At 47.2% G+C, this 16837-nt stretch overlaps 1 pseudogene; it reads right to left on the bottom strand.

The window, feature by feature from the left end:
* Positions 1-15928: 15928 nt before the first annotated feature.
* LOC126261279 (5S ribosomal RNA) lies at positions 15929-16046 on the bottom strand (annotated as a pseudogene).
* Between the last annotated feature and the right edge of the window lie 791 nt (positions 16047-16837).

Below are 16837 nucleotides of genomic sequence, written 5' to 3'. Positions count from 1 at the left end.
CATGCCCGATGCAGGATTCGAACCTGCGACCGTAGCGGTCACTCGGTTCCAGACTGAAGCGCCTAGCACTGCTCGGCCACCCAGGCCGGCTATACTGTACATCTCTGGACAAGAGTTTTACAGCATTACTTTATCTCTAGTCCTGTCTACAACCTGAAATTATCTAATGAAAAATATTTAAAGATGAGAAATTGGGGAAATTTCTAACGAACGAAACTTTGAACATTGACAGTATTAAATGAAACTAACTTTATCATGGAAATGATCAGTCACAGTGGCTGTAATTACTTGTTGGGTATGCCTTCACTACATGCAACAAGGAAATATCCTTCCAAATGAGTTCTGTAATAAGGCCCTGATAATGTCTAACCTGCAACGGATGATTCTGTTCTGTATCGCCGTAGTTGCCAATGACGATGCGACATAATAAGCTTTTTTTCGTTGCTAACGATGCTCTTAATATTCGTTGCATTCAAAATGTATGCAAAATAAATAGAAATTATAACTTAATTTTCTCAAAATTGCAAATTCAAGATTTAAACTCTTGTAGTTAAATTATTCAGTTTTAACCCTATCACCAAAAAAATGGTTCAAATGGCTCTGAGCACTATGGGACTCAACTGCTGTGGTCATAAGTCCCCTAGAACTTAGAACTACTTAAACCTAACTAACCTAAGGACATCACACACAGCCATGCCCGAGGTAGGATTCGAACCTGCGACCGTAGCGGTCGTGCGATTCCAGACTGGAGCGCCTTTAACCGCTCGGCCACTCCGGCCGGCTAACCCTATCACAGACACCAAGCATTAAGTATAAAATTGCTATCAGTTTTACTTTTAAATTACTAAGTCAAAATCTCCTTTTAACTAACAGAATTCGATGATACTTGCTAACATCTTGGACGTATGACTGATAAATCTTCTTCTTTAATGTTTCAAATGGCTCTAAGCACTATGAGATTTAACATCTGAGGTGGTCATTCCCCTAGACTTAGAACTACTTAAACCTAACTAACCTAAGGACATCACACACATCCATGCCCGAGGCAGGATTCAAACCTGCGACCGTAGCAGCAGCGCGGTTCCGGACTGAAGCGCCTAAATCGCTCTGCCACAGCGCCGGCTCGTCTTCTTTACCTAGCACTCGAAATTACTGAACAATGAAACTTCACAGACTAGAATAATCGCTAAATGCACGCGAAACAATGCGTGAAATACCTTTTGGTTGCTGAGTCGTTTCTGCGTCAAAAACAAATTTCAAAAATCTTTCCTCCAATAATATTCAGTTCTCAACTATTCTCTACTGCTTAAAATTTCTCATCTTCAAAAAGGAACCACTTGCTCTGACCTGCAAAGCCAACCGATCACTGTCACCTCTCACCCAAGACGCGCCTACAACTATCTCTCCCCGCTACTGCTGTTCTGTCTGCCACCCGCTGTTTTGCTTAGCAATGCTTTTCTAAACAGTTAAAGGTAATGGTATCCTTTCATGTGTTCAAGCTTTACAAATTTATCTATCGTAGTAGAAGTTTTTGCAGTGAATCTGTTTCACAAATGGCCGATGAACTCGTGCTATGGAAAATTATGCCTCAGTAAATCGATACATTACAAATATAGCCGACAAACTATTTTTATAAACAAAATTTCTTCGTCTCATAAATGACAGACAATGTGTTTCTCTAAGGTTCTTATATAATGCAAGTCAAACGGATCTATAAAATGTTTCTGTAACCTGCACTTCAGTCCGGAACCACGCGACTGCTACGGTCGCAGGTTCGAATCCTGCCTCGGGCATGGATGTGTGTGATGTCCTTAGGTTAGTTATGTTTAAGTAGTTCTAAGTTCTAGGGGACTGATGACCTCAGATGTTAAGTCCCATAGTGCTCAGAGCCATTTTGTAACCTGCAAACTACGTGGTTTTCTCCATAAATGAAGCTTTCAAACCGGTATAAATTTGTAATAGGAATTTTGAAACACCCTGTATTGTTCTTAAAGCGGTTGCACTGCACATAATCTTCTAAAATTTTCGCACACATACTTTGGAACTGTGACTTGGCACGCAAGTGCGATTTCGCACGACGCCACGGAAACTCTGAGGCGAGGACGAAGGGAACGTTTCAAATCTTATGGAAGTGTGGAGGCTTTTGTGGCCGTTGTTATTCAAAGTAAAACCTTGTTAGCTAACAGTCAGTATCATTTTCCTCTTCAGTTTCTTCTTATGCGATTGACATTTCGCTCCCTCTGCTATGGTCAGTATCTTTTGGTGTTCTGGTAAGTCCAATTGAACCTTGAATTTCCACTCTATGGATACGCACTTGAAACGAGTGGTGAGAAAGTGAGCTCTCCTGAACCCGCAGACAACCTTCTGGTAAGGTAACCACAACTATGAGTAGTCATCTTAGGTATTAATAAACCGCTTCAGCTGTATGTAGTCCTTTATTATTGGATCAGCACCGGTTTCACGAGACTGAAAGCCACATCTCTAGGTGAACATCTGCATAACAATAAATCCAGAAGCAATATATTAAAAACTTTTACATGAGAATATCAAAATGTTAGTACTCTCATAACTAAGACGTCAGAGCGGAAAAGCTCGGAACCTTTTTACCCAACTTCGTTGTCCGTCAGAACAAAACACCGCTGAAAGGCGGTATGAGATAGAAAAAACAGCCGGATTCCAATATAGTGGATGGGTCCTATTCAAATCATACCATGTTATGTTATTTAACCGGGGACCTAGAAACGACGGAGAGGCTCCGTCCCCGCCGCAGCCGCAGTGGTCCGCAACCCCACGACGAGTACCGCAGTCCAATTCACCCCTCCGCCGCCCCACACCGAACCCAGGGTTATTGTACGGTTCGGCCCCCGGTGGTCCCAAGGAACGTCTCACACCAGACCAGTGTAACCCCTATGTTTGCATGGGAGAGTAATGGTGGTGTACGCGTACGTGGAGAACTCGTTTGCGCAGCAATCAAAAAAGAATGGTTCAAATGGCTCTGAGCACTATGGGACTTAACTTCTGAGGTCATCAGTCCCCTAGAACTTAGAACTACTTAAACCTAACTAACCTAAGGACATCACACACATCCATTCCCGAGGCAGGATTCGAACCTGCGATCGTAGCGGTCGCGCGGTTCCAGACTGTAGCGCCTAGAACCGCTCGGCCACTCCGGCGGGCGCGCAGCAATCGCCGACATAGTGTAGCTGAGGCGGGATAAGGGGAACCAGCTAGAATTTACCGAGGCAGATGGAAAACCGCCTAAAAACCATCCACAGACTGGCCGGCTCACCGGACCTCGACATAAATCCGCCGGGCGGATTCGTGCCAGGGACCGGCACTCCTTCCCACCCGGAAAGCCGTGCGTTAGACCGCACGGCCAAGCGGGCGGGCTCCAATCATCCCATAGTGATCCATTGGTAAGGAGAAAATAAATGAAAACTGTTAAGACGTAGCTTTGGGCCAGAATGAGAAACCAAGAAGTGGTTGCCACAAAATAGAGGGGTGATCTACCTGGACCAAATCCGTCAAGTAAATAGCTATTGACGGAAAACTGCACTTACCGCTTCTCCGATCTATACGGAATCGCGAACACGGGGCGCGGCCACGTGCTCTCTCATAGTGACGACAGGGAAGTAAACAGCTTGCCTGTGGACGGCACATGCGTGCGCTGATGAAGCGCGGGCTCGGTCGAATGGTTGGTAGTCTGTTGGAGGATACACGAATGGTGAATAAGTACAAGGAATATTTGGACAAACAGAACAGAAACTTAAAAAAAAAAACAATCTGTAGACTACCATTGTGTTACTGACAGTTGACATACTCGTATTTTTGCCAAGGAACGCCTGCAAATTATGAAGCTAGGGCGTAAAAGAGGAATATCACATGCATGTATTACGGCAACGAAAGAGATCTGCCGGCAGTGTCCACTGACTATACCTTAAAACTTTAAGAAACATTAAGAACTTTAAAATTCTAAACATTATTGTTTCATAAAAAGTTTTAAAAAATTGTTCACTTTGACAGTTAAAAGGATCCAAGACTGTAGTGAATTTTGATACATACTAAGAGAAGATAAAACTTAAGGAACTGAAGATGTGGCTTTTAGTGCCACGAAACTGGTAGTGATCCATTAATAAAGGAGTAAATACAGTAGAAGCGGTTTATTAATACGAAAGACGCCTCCTGGACCCACCCACTGCCGCTGCGTCCCACGCTGTGGTCTCTCACCCCTCGTATACTCGGGCAGTGTAGCAGCCGGCATCGGCATGGCCCCCACCCCTGGCCGCTCTTTGTCCCCGGTCGGCCGCCTCCGTTGCACCTCCCGCCGTTCAATGTATTCATCAGATACACATCACATCGCATCGCCACATCGGCGGGCGGAACAAGGCGCCGGCCAACGCCTTAGGTCTGCCCGCTTCTGGGAATATCTCACGAAATTTCTAGTGGCCGCACGATTACGGGCCGCCTCGGCGTTTTTATTTTTAAGAAATTACCGCCGGGGTGCGCGGAGGGGAGCGGCTGAGTCTGCGTTAGTGGTGAGCCTTCTTCCTCCACAGCCTGCCCCCCGAGTAATTTGGAGCACGCAAGTGCGGCCGTAGGGCGTGCGTGCTGTGCTGCGGCAGGGCTACGCCACGCGGGCTGCCGCATCGCACGCCGCCGCGCCTAGCCGAGCTGCGAACGGCTGAAGCCGTGCTCACACGGGACGCGGCCACTTTTGTGGAATTTCGCTTTCAGGAGCTTTCCTAAGCGGGAAAGGCTGAATCAGTCAGACACGTCCGACAATTCTCTCGAAGTCCATCTTTATACTGAATGGTAGCGGAATCTCGGCTGTACAATATAAAACATTAAACGAAATACCAAATACCTAGACAACAGAACGCAGCATGTCATTCTCAATGGAGTGAAGTCTTCCGAAGTAAGAGTGACTTCAGGTGCACCGCAGGGGAGTGTCGTAGGACCGTTGCTATTCATAATATACATAAATGACCTTGTGGATGACATCGGAAGTTCACTGAGGCTTTTTGCGGATGATGCTATGGTATATCGAGAGGTTGTAACAATGGAAAATTGTACTGAAATGCAGGAGGATCTGCAGCGAATTGACGCATGGTGCAGGGAATGACAATCGAATGTGTAATTTGCTGCGCATACATAGAAAGAAAGATCCCTTATCATTTAGCTACAATATAGCAGGTCAGCAACTGGAAGCAGTTAATTCCATAAATTATCTGGGAGTAGGCATTAGGAGTGATTTAAAATCGAATGATCATATAAAGATGATCGTCGGTAAAGCAGATGCCAGACTGAGGTTCACTGGAAGAATCCTAAGGAAATGCAATCCGAAAACAAAGGAAGTAGGTTACATTACGCTTGTTCGCCCACTGCTTGAATACTGCTCACCAGTGTGGGATCCGTACCAGATAGGGTTGATAGAAGAGATAGAGAAGATCCAACGGAGGGCAGCGCGCTTCGTTACAGGATCATTTAGTAATCGCGAAAGCATTACGGAGATGATACATAAACTCCAGTGGAAAACTCTGCAGGAGAGACGCTCAGTAGCTCGGTACGGGCTTTTGTTGAAGTTTCGAGAACATACCTTCACCGAGGAGTCAAGCAGTATATTTCTCTCTCCTACGTATATCTCGAGAAGAGACCATAAGGATAAAATCAGAGAGATTAGAGCCCACACAGAGGCATACCGACAATCCTTCTTTCCACGACCAATACGATACTGGAATAGAAGGGAGAACCAATAGAGGTACTCAAGGTACCCTCCGCCACACACCGTCAGGTGGCTTGCGGAGTATGGATGTAGATGTAGATGTAGAGACCTTCAGCCGTCTAAATTGCTGCGTACACGGCGAGAGTTTATGCTGCTTGTCTTCGCATTTGCCAAACCCTACCTTGCGCAGCAACGTAGCCGAATGTCTCTCGTATTGAGAAAAAAATGGTTCAGATGGCTCTAAGCACTATGGAACTTAACATCTGAGGTCATCAGTCTCCTAGAACTTAGAACTACTTAAACCTAACTAACCTAAGGACATCACACGCATTCATGCCCGAAGCAGGATTCGAACCTGCGACCGCAGCAGCAGCGCGGTTCCAGACTGAAGCGCCTAGAACCACTCGGCAATAACGGCCGGCCCTATTGAGAATGCTTGGAGGACTTTGGGCAGGGCCCTCCAATCAACTATGGATTTTGACAATGTAATGCGCCAGTTGGACAGAATTTGGCACTGTATCCCGCAGGAGGACATCCAACAACTTTGTCAGTCAATGTGAAGCCGAACAGCCCCTTGCATAAGGGCCGGAGGGGACCAAAGCGTTTCTGTCTTACTCAATTTGTAAAGCTCTTTCTCTTGAATGACTCATCCAGTTTATCTGAAATTCTAATCATTTGTTACTCTGTACATGCACATCACATCTACCGATTTCCGTCCGATTCTAGTAATTCCTTTGCGGTGCGTCTTTTTTTCCCCTAGAATGTACATGAACATTATTGCGGACCTTCTGCATCCTGACACGCTTCATATCTTCCCCAGTGGCGATAACATCTGCCTGTAGGCCAGAATAGTGTTTCAGTGGTTTGAGGAGTATGTTAGTGAACTTATGTTGGTGTCTTGAACGCCAAATTCGCCTGATCTGAACCCGAAGAAACACGTGTTGGACCCTATCGAGCGTCAGCTGATTTATGAGAAGTGCGTGACCTTTGCGTAGATTTCTAATGCCCCCTGCCATTCAGAATCTCTGCTGTTGTGCGTTCGAAAGGCGGGCCAACATGCTATTAAGATGTTGGTTACAAACTATTTGTTCATCGGGGGGTATAATGTTGCAATGCTGTCGTCTGTTGAACACAGGTCTGGACTTACCTGTGTAATCTTGCTTCCTAGACTGGAGTTTCAAATAGCTCTGAGCACTATGCGACGTAACGTCTGAGGTCATCAGTCGCCTAGAACGTAGAACTAATTAAACTTAACCAACCTAAGGACATCACACACATCCATGCCCGAGGCAGGATTCGAACCTGCGACCGTAGCGGTCGCTCGGTTCCAGACTGAAGCGCCTAGCACCGCACGCCCACTCCGGCCGGCTTAGACAGGAGATTTTTTTTTTTTAAGTTCATACACATATGTACCATTCACAGTTTTTGTGATGAGGTCGTTGTTAGTATCGTTTTACTGCTCTTCATCTTAATCTTTCTTAATCTTTGTTTCTTAACGAGCTGGTACATTACACGGCAGTTGTCGGCTATACTAGGTGACCAGAAACAGTTTGAGGCCGGCCGGTGTGGCCGAGCGGTTCTAGGCACATTTCAAGTCGGTATTGTCTCTGGTCAGTTGACAACACTCTTGAAATGAATTTTGCGGATACTCGACACATGCTCAGATCTTCAGGTAAAATTGACTGAAACTTAAGTTCATCAGCTAACTCCCTAATTGTAAGTCTACGATCAGAGTGCACTAAGTCGCGAACGTCACAACATTTTCATTCGTTTTTAAGGTGGAAGGATGGCCGGACCGTGGTTCATCTTCAAATGTTTCGCGGTCATTTTTAAATCTGTTGAACCAGACAGAAAGATTTGCATGGCTAATAATGTTGTGTCTAGTTCATACAGCATAGACACAATGAGGTAGCTAGGTGCACGCTAAACTAACGCAGACGGGCTTGAAGTACTGGAACAGGAGACTTATTAATGCACTAAAGAAAAGTACGTAGTTTTTATAATACTTAACTTTATTCTCTTGTTGGAATACATCTCTCTTGAATATTAGTAAGCTATAAGCACTGATACAAATGGCGCCTTGCTAGGTCGTAGCTATGGACTAAGCTGAAGGCTATTCTATCTGTCTCTCGGCAAATGAGAGGAAAGCTTCGTACGTCTGGTCGCAAGCTATGTCTTCCGTACAACTGGGGCGAGGTCTAGTCCGTGTCTTGTGACCTGCCATGTGGGGGCGCTAGGTTTGCGATTACACAGTGGCGACACGCGGGTCCGACATGTACTACAGGACCGCGGCCGATTTAAGTTACCACCTAGCAAGTGTGGTGTCTAGCGGTGACACCACATTCCTCCCCCGCAAATCGGCGAACGGTCGTGAGATAAGGCTTCCGCCCGCCGTGGGGAGGACCCCATGTTGACGTATGTGATGAGGTGGGGAGCCTAACAACAGGCGAGGCTGTGCCACCCGCACCCGGCCATTCGGTCCGAGGGGAGCTAGGAAACGCCTGCAAACCTAGTCCAGGGTGCACGTCAACATGAGGTGTATGCGCACGTAATGAGACAAGAGGGGCCGAAGGGTCGACCTCCATTGCGTCGGGGAAGCCGACGCGCGACGACGACATCTGGTCCGGAGCGGGCAAGAGGTCCATGGCGGAGGACGGCTGGGCACGGGAAGCGAGCGGCGGCGCGTGACCCAGGGAGGCGCCAGGCGGCTGCAGCGAAGCGTCCGCTGCGGGCGGCGCCGGCGCCGGCGGCGGCTGCGGCGGCTGCTGCGGCGGCTGCGGCGGCGGCGCGACGCCATGGGGCAAAATGGAAGGCAGCGTCGGTAACACCTGGGGATGAGGCGAGCCTGTAGATGGGTCCCCAGGGCGCTGACCTGACGGCACCGTCGCTGAAAGCAGACGGGGAGCGGCAGAACCCAGGCGACGACAGAGGCGCAGCTGATTGAGATGCCGACGCACCTCACCAGAGGCCCCCAAAACCAAATACATTGCGCGGCCGAGGCAGCGAAGAATGCGCCCTGCGAGCCAACGCCGTGAACCGCGATAGTTGCGATAATAGACAACGTCGCCAGGAGCAAAAGCAGGAATCTGCCGCTGCACAGGAACCTGATGCGGCGGATGCAGCAAAGACATCAGGGTGCGATGAGAACGACCATGGAGCAACTCAGCCGGCGAGCGACCATCGCGGGGCTGAGATCGATACGAAGACAAAAAGAGCAACAAAGCGTCCTCCCGAGAATGCGACTCTTTCAACTTCAACATCTGTGACTTGAAAGTCCGGACCAATCGTTCAGCGGCACCGTTTGACTGAGGCGAAAACGGCGCGGATGTCAGATGTTGAATACCATTGGCCTCGCAGAATGACTGAAATTCGGCGGACATGAATTGTGGGCCATTGTCGGAAACAATAGTCTGCGGAAGACCTTCAATGCAAAAGATAGCAGACAAGGCTTGGATTGTGGCAGAAGACGTCGTGGAAGACATCCGGACAACAAAAGGAAAATTACTGAAAGCATCGACCACAACCAACCATCGAGCATTCCAGAATGGACCAGCAAAATCGATGTGCAAGCGTTGCCAAGGGGAAGTGGCTTGCGGCCATGCAAAGAATTTCCGCGGCGGTGCGGATTGTTGTTCGGCACACGCCACGCAAGAGGAGCACATATTTGTAATCGCAGCATCGATTCCGAACCAATTACAGTGCTGACGAGCAAGTTGTTTCGTACGCACTATACCCCAATGTCCTTGGTGAAGAAGCTTTAAGACAGAGGACTGCAACGAACGTGGGACCACGACTCTGGACTGATCATTATCAGAACGCAACAACAAAACACCACGTCGTACAAAAAGTCTCTCCTTGTGAGCAAAAAAACGGCGAACCAAAGGATCCGCGATCCGGGACTTTGACAAGGGCCATTGCGTAGCAACAAAACGCAAAACAGTATCAAGGACAGGGTCAGCAGCTGTGGCGGTAGCGACATGACGAAAATCAATCGGAAACGAGGCGACCACGTCAACGGTTTCCGAATCAATGAACATGCAAGCAAGTTCGGAAGAATCGAATGCTTTATCCTCAGCAACAGGCAAACGGGACAACGCATCAGCGTTTCCGTGCTTAGCAGTGGACCGATACACAAAGAGTTTGTAAATATTGCTGAAACAAACAAGGTGCGGAGGCACACCCGAATGGCAGTCTTCTGAAGCGATACAAGCCAAGATGCGTGTTTACCACTAAGACGCGCTGGGATTCTTCGTCCACAGGTAGTTGCAAGTACGCATCTGCGAGGTCCAATTGGGAAAAGTATTTTCCCGGGTACAGTTTGTCAAAAAGATCTTCCGGGCGGGGCAAAGGAAAAGTAGCAGTCACAAGTTGTGGATTCACAGTTGCCTTGAAGTCCACACAAAGTCTCAGTTTTCCGGAAGGTTTCGGCAAAATTACTAAGGGTGAGGCCCAGAGAGAAGCCTGCACACGTTCAATTACACCTTGAGATTCTAAATCGTGTAATGTTCTTGCGACCTCATCACGCAATGCGTGGGGAACATTGCGCTCTCTGAAAAATTTCGGTTGCGCGTTGTCTTTCAATTCCAAATGTGCTTCATAGTTCTTAGCGCAACCAAGGCCCGGTGCAAAAATGTCTGCAAATTCTTCACAAAGACTAGAAACACTGGCGGAAGGCACAGTCTGATTCACTGATAGGACCTGATTTACTATAGACAAATTAAACAATTGAAACAAATCTAAGCCAAACAAGTTCACTGCAGAAGTAGAACGAAGAACGTAAAATGATACAAGTTTTGTTTGTTCCTTGTATGTGGCAAGAAGGCTGCACTGTCCTAACACAGGTATATGCTGTCCTGAGTAACTAGTTAACTTAACATTTGCGGCACGCAATGGCGGTTTGCCCAGTTGTTTGTACGTGTCGTGATTGAGCAATGAAACTGCAGCTCCGGTATCGAGCTGGAATGGGATCACTTTGCCTTCAAAGTCTAAGTCCACAAAAAGTTTATTGTCCTGCTGACGACAAGAGCGACTGTCACGTGCAATTTGAACTGATACAGGTACAGAAGCACTTGCGACTTTACGGGATTTCCGGCGATGTCGACGCACACGTTTTGTGGGACGAACACAGTCACTGTTAGCTAAAGTGTCACTGGACGGGTGGGAATGAACTACATGAATGTCCATGGGCAAAGGTCCACGAGCCCGATTGTCCTGGGTTCGATTCCGGCGCGAAGCAAAAGGCCTGGAATTTGTGTGATTGTCTGATCTAAGCTTTTTCTGGCAAACACTTTGAACATGTCCTTTCTTTTGACAGTAAAAGCAAATAGCTTGGCGTGACGGGCAATTTTCACGCGAATGTCTAGCTGCACACCGCGGGCATGATTTCACTACAGTTGCTTGCTTACGCGGCGCACGTGTTTGCAAGGTAGGCTGCCGCTGCTGCGACGGGCGAGAGGGCCGCTTAGCGTCCCGTGCAGCGGGCCCGGCGGGCCGGTGAATGTGACACACTGCTGGCGAAGTTTCAAATGAGTCCTGAGCAAAGTCAAGTGTGTCTTGCCTATCCAATATGTCTATCACTTGTTGAAGGGAGGGATTAACTAGTTTCAAAATCTGTTCCCTATGCGAACATCAGAAACGTTCTGTGCTATTGCATCACGCACCATAGTGTGTGAATAAGGAAGTCCACAGTCACATTCAAATGCACACTCCCTAGTAAGTCCTTGCAAAGTTGCTACCCACTCCCTATTAGTCTGACCGGCCGTACGTTTTGTACGAAAGAATGTATACCTTTTTGCAACGACATTCACTGTTTCCTTGAAATAGGCATCTAAAGCAGACAAAATTTCTTCGTAGGACAGAGTTGCTACGTCGCGTCGGGGAAACAATTTCACTATCACACGGTAGGTAGACACACCGACACAAGAAAGCAAAAACGGCTGCCGCTCTTTACCTTGTATTCTGTAGGCTGCTAGATGGAAGGCAAATTGTCGGGACCATTCAGTCCACGACTCTTGAGCAGCGTCAAAACTACGAAACGGAGGTGCAACAGCGTTTGGAGGCAGCGGTAGCGAAGAAGCGGCGGCTGCCGCATCGGTTTGTAGCGCACGTTGACCCTGGACGAGCTGTCCAAGGGCTTCCAATAACGCCTGCGTCTGCTGATTCTGCAAGCGAAAAAATTCGGACAGTACATCTGGAGATTGTGGCGAAGCCATGACACAAGCAAATCAGAGCAAAGTACAATCAATTTATGCAACGTGGGCGCGGCACCACTCCTCGGCGCCAAATAATGTTGTGTCTAGTTCATACAGCATAGACACAATGAGGTAGCTAGGTGCACGCTAAACTAACGCAGACGGGCTTGAAGTACTGGAACAGGAGACTTATTAATGCACTAAAGAAAAGTACGTAGTTTTTATAATACTTAACTTTATTCTCTTGTTGGAATACATCTCTCTTGAATATTAGTAAGCTATAAGCACTGATACAAATGGCGCCTTGCTAGGTCGTAGCTATGGACTAAGCTGAAGGCTATTCTATCTGTCTCTCGGCAAATGAGAGGAAAGCTTCGTACGTCTGGTCGCAAGCAATGTCTTCCGTACAACTGGGGCGAGGTCTAGTCCGTGTCTTGTGACCTGCCATGTGGTGGCGCTAGGTTTGCGATTACACAGTGGCGACACGCGGGTCCGACATGTACTACAGGACCGCGGCCGATTTAAGTTACCACCTAGCAAGTGTGGTGTCTAGCGGTGACACCACAAATACAATTATCTCCGTAAACTGTTTTCAATAGTTCGTAAGTCTCAGAAGCTGATTTCCCAGTTTAAAAACAAAATTTCACACAAACTCGTTGCTCCTTTTTTACGTCCGTTTTCACGCAAACGGAATATGGCAGCCGGCTTGTATGGCCGAACGGTTCTAGGCGCTTCAGTCCGGAAACGCGCGACCTCTACGGCCGCAGGTTCGATTCCTGCCTCGGGCATTAATGTGTGTGCTGTCCTTAGGTTAGTTAGGTTTAATTAGTTCTAAGTTCTAGGGGACTGATGACCTCAGAAGTTAAGTCCCATAGCTCAGAGACATTTGAACCATTTTTTTTTAACATTACACAGACACTGAGCCTATATGACTGCGCCTAGCAAAGGGCACATTTGCTCCCTTATGCACATGGTAGCCTTGTTGTCTGTAATCGCCCGATCAGTGACGTAAATAGCAATCCGGAATGAATTTTCAATTTTCAGCAGAGTGTGTGCCGATTTGAAAGCTACTGTCAGATTTCCTGTTGTATGGGGCTCAAACAGGTAAAGACTCAATCGTCCCAGGTTCGAGTCGCTTCCGGCACAATGTAAGTTTAAGTGCCCTACCAGGAAGTTTCAGATCACCGCACAGTCCACTGCAGAGTGAAAATTCATTCTGGTAACAGTCTTCAGGATGTGGCTAAGCCATGTCTCTACAATATAAGAATGCTAGTCGAGATGAGATACTGGTGGAAGCAAAGCTGTGAGCAGGGGTTATGAGCCATGCTTGAATGCTTCAGTCGGCAAAAAATAAATAAGCAAAACGTTGATAGAGCACGTGAACACGAAAGGCAAACGTCACAATTTCCAATCCTGGTCCAACAACCAGTTTTAATCAGTAAACACAAATCTACCCGTTAATTCGTCCATGTTCGCTAGCACATTCACAAAATCGAACAAATGTACTAGGAGTTTCTTCATACATGCAATAGAATATACCGGTACGTACTACTATAAATTCGCACGGAAGTCTCAGAATCTTTTATAAGGTATGAAGGTGAATAAAACATTTGCAGACATCAGGCAGTGCTTTGTGATTGAACGCCCTCTGACAGGAAACTGCGTTTCCTTTATTCAGTTCATTGTGGCAGCTCGTTGAGTGCGGGTCTGTTAGGGCTTGTTACTGGATTCCAAATCGTTCAAATGGATCTGAGCGCTATGGGACTTAACTTCTGAGGCCATCGGTCCCCTAGAACTTAGAACTACTCAAACCTAACTAACCTAAGGACAGCACACACACATTAATGCCCGAGGCAGGAATCGAACCTGCGGCCGTAGAGGTCGCGCGGTTCCGGACCGAAGCGCCTAGAACCGCTCGGCCATACAAGCCGGCTGCCGGATTCCGTTTGCGTGAAAATGGACGTAAAAAAGGAGCAACGAGTTTGTGTGAAATTTTGTTTTTAAACTGGGAAATCAGCTTCTGAGACTTACGAACTATTGAAAACAGTTTACGGAGATAATTGTATTAGCCACGCAAATCTTTCTGTCTGGTTCAACAGATTTAAAAATGGCCGCGAATCATTTGAAGATGAACCACGGTCCGGCCATCCTTCAACCTCAAAAACGAATGGAAATGTTGTGACGTTCGCGACTTAGTGCACACTGATCGTAGACTTACAATTAGGGAGTTAGCTGATGAACTTAAGTTTCAGTCAATTTTACCTGAAGATCTGAGCATGTGTCGAGTATCCGCAAAATTCATTTCAAGAGTGTTGTCAAGTGACCAGAGACAATACCGACTTGAAATGTGCCAAGAATTGATTAATCGGACTAAAAATGACCCAGATTTGGTAAATAGGGTAATTACAGGTGACGAATCGCGGGTATATGGATACGACCCTGAAACCAAAGTGCAGTCTTCGCAGTGGAAGACTCCAGGTTCACCACGACCGAAAAAAGCACGGCGCAGTCGGTCGAAGGTGAAGACAATGTTGGTGGTTTTTCTCGATTCTACCGGTATTGTGCATCATGAATTTACCCATGGAGAACAGACAATTAACCAGGAATACTACAAATGTGTCCTTGAGCGTTTGCCCGAAAATGTGCGGAAGAAAAGGCCTGCATTGTGGAAAGATAGGAGTTGGATGCTACACCATGACAATCGTGGCTCATCGTGCGTTCTCCATCTTTGAATTTTTGACCAAATTCAACATTCCTGTGCTTCCACAACAGCCATATTCCCCTGATTTGGCTCCTGCGAACTTCTACCTGTTTCCTAAAATGAAATTTTCACTGAAAGGGAAGTGATTTAACTCGACTGAAGACATCCACGCAAATACGGAGAGTGTCCTTAACACACTTCAGGAAAAAAATTTCCAGGAATGTTTCCAAAAGTGGGAACACCGTTGGAGTCTGTGTGTTCAGTCAGAAGGGATTATTCTGAAGGAGATGCATCACAATAGCATGTAAGTACCACCATTGTACATTTACAAGCCCATTCTTAAAACTTTCCAATCACACCTCGTATATGTTTGCGTGGCGGCTTGTAGTATAGCTCCGTGAGTTTTTATGGGGGTTTAATTCCAATAAAATAGAATTGTAGCTTTGAAAACGAATTATTGTTGATGTTTGAGTACCATTACAGCCCAGTATGCATAATGAAGCATTGCGCAACATTACCGAACTGTTAGCGGCTGTTAAACTGTGGTTCTTTGCATTGAATACGCGGCCCTTTTATTAAGGAGTTCCCTCCTACCCCCTCCCGGGCAGCCGGCTATACCTGCCGCGACCCCTGTCAATAATCAGACCGGCTCCGCTGTCTAATGATTTTCAAATAAGATGCTCCCTTTTGAAGAATTAATTACGCTCCCTTTAAACACATAATCGCGTATTCAATTAATTTCGGCTTCTCGTTAAAATGAAGCTAGGGTGGAATCAGGACGATCAAATGCCAACTTGTAAAGAGGGCAACGCATTGTGATGCAAGTAAACGCGATACCAGTAGTTCAGCTGAAATGCAATATATGACAGTTTTAAAAAAAAATTTAACCTACTTGCCAGCGATATTATTATACAGAAATCCGATGGTGTTAGTAGTCACAGGCAGGTATAATCAAATTCATACAACAGTCAAGTTACGAGAGACCGGAGCAAATTTATGAGAGGTTTAAGATGACTAATCCATTAATATAAGTTCATACCTTTACGAGGGGCGTTCAATAAGCAATAAAACACTTTGTGATGAAAATAGGTTGGTTTTATTCAGCATTCCAAGCACTCCGTTTTCAGGCCACAAGTGGCCCATCGGGACCATCCGACCGCCGTGTCATCCTCAGCTGAGGATGCTGATAGCAGGGACGTGTGGTCAGCACACTGCTCCGCCGGTCGTTACGATGGTTTTCTGTGACCGGAGCCGCTACTATTCGGTCGAGCAGCTTCTCAATTGGCATCACGAGGCTGAGTGCACCACGAAAAACGGCAACAGCGCATAGCGGCCCGGATGGTCACCCATCCAACTGCCGGCCACACCCGACAGCGCTTAACTTCGGTGATCTGACGGGAACCGGTGTTTCCACTGCGGCAAGGCCGTTGCCCCAGGATACCAATACACCATATTATTCCCCACTCTTCTGGCTACAAAACCCTGCTTCTCAACATAATCTCCGTCCAATGCGACTGCCTAACGCCAGCTTACTGTGAGAGCTTGTACTTCTACATGATACCACTCTACTGGTCGACGTCGGAGCCAACGTGTTGTTGCGTCAATAAATCTCCCCATTGTCCACGTACTGCTTCCCTAATTGGGCCAAACGGATGGAAGTTGGAAAGTGCGAGATCAGGGCTGTAGGGTGGATGAGGAAGAACAAATCAAAGATGTTTTTTGAGCTCCTCTCGTGTGCGCAGACTTCTGTAAGGCCTTGTCGTGTCGCTGAGAAGGAGATCACCTCGAATGAGAGTGTCCGCACGTTCCAACATTGTAAGAGTCACAGCGGTGTGCGGCCGGCCAGCACACTGGTGACTGGACAGCTTTACACGCGACCTTGTTGCGATGATGACAGACGCGGCGCGCAGAATGGCCCATGGCTAGAGGCGCCATGTCATGGATTGCGCGGCTCTTCCCGCCGGAGGTTCGAGTCCTCCCTCTGGCATGAGTGTGTGTGTGTGTGTGTGTGTGTGTGTGTGTGTGTGTGTGTGTGTGTGTGTGTTGTTCTTAACATAAATTAGTTTACGTTAGTAGTGTGTAAGTTCTAGGGACTGATGACCTCAGCAGTTTGCTCCCTTAGGAATTAACACACATTTGAACATTTGATGACAGACGCGTCGCCCAACGATCCCCCGCGCTTTTGATCACTGCCAGGTCTCTGCAGACATTCTGCAAACTCTA

This window comes from Schistocerca nitens, chromosome 5 (genome assembly GCF_023898315.1).
Source record: "Schistocerca nitens isolate TAMUIC-IGC-003100 chromosome 5, iqSchNite1.1, whole genome shotgun sequence".
In the NCBI taxonomy this organism is placed as follows: Eukaryota; Metazoa; Arthropoda; class Insecta; order Orthoptera; family Acrididae; genus Schistocerca; species Schistocerca nitens.
This window is presented reverse-complemented; position numbering and strand designations above follow the sequence as displayed.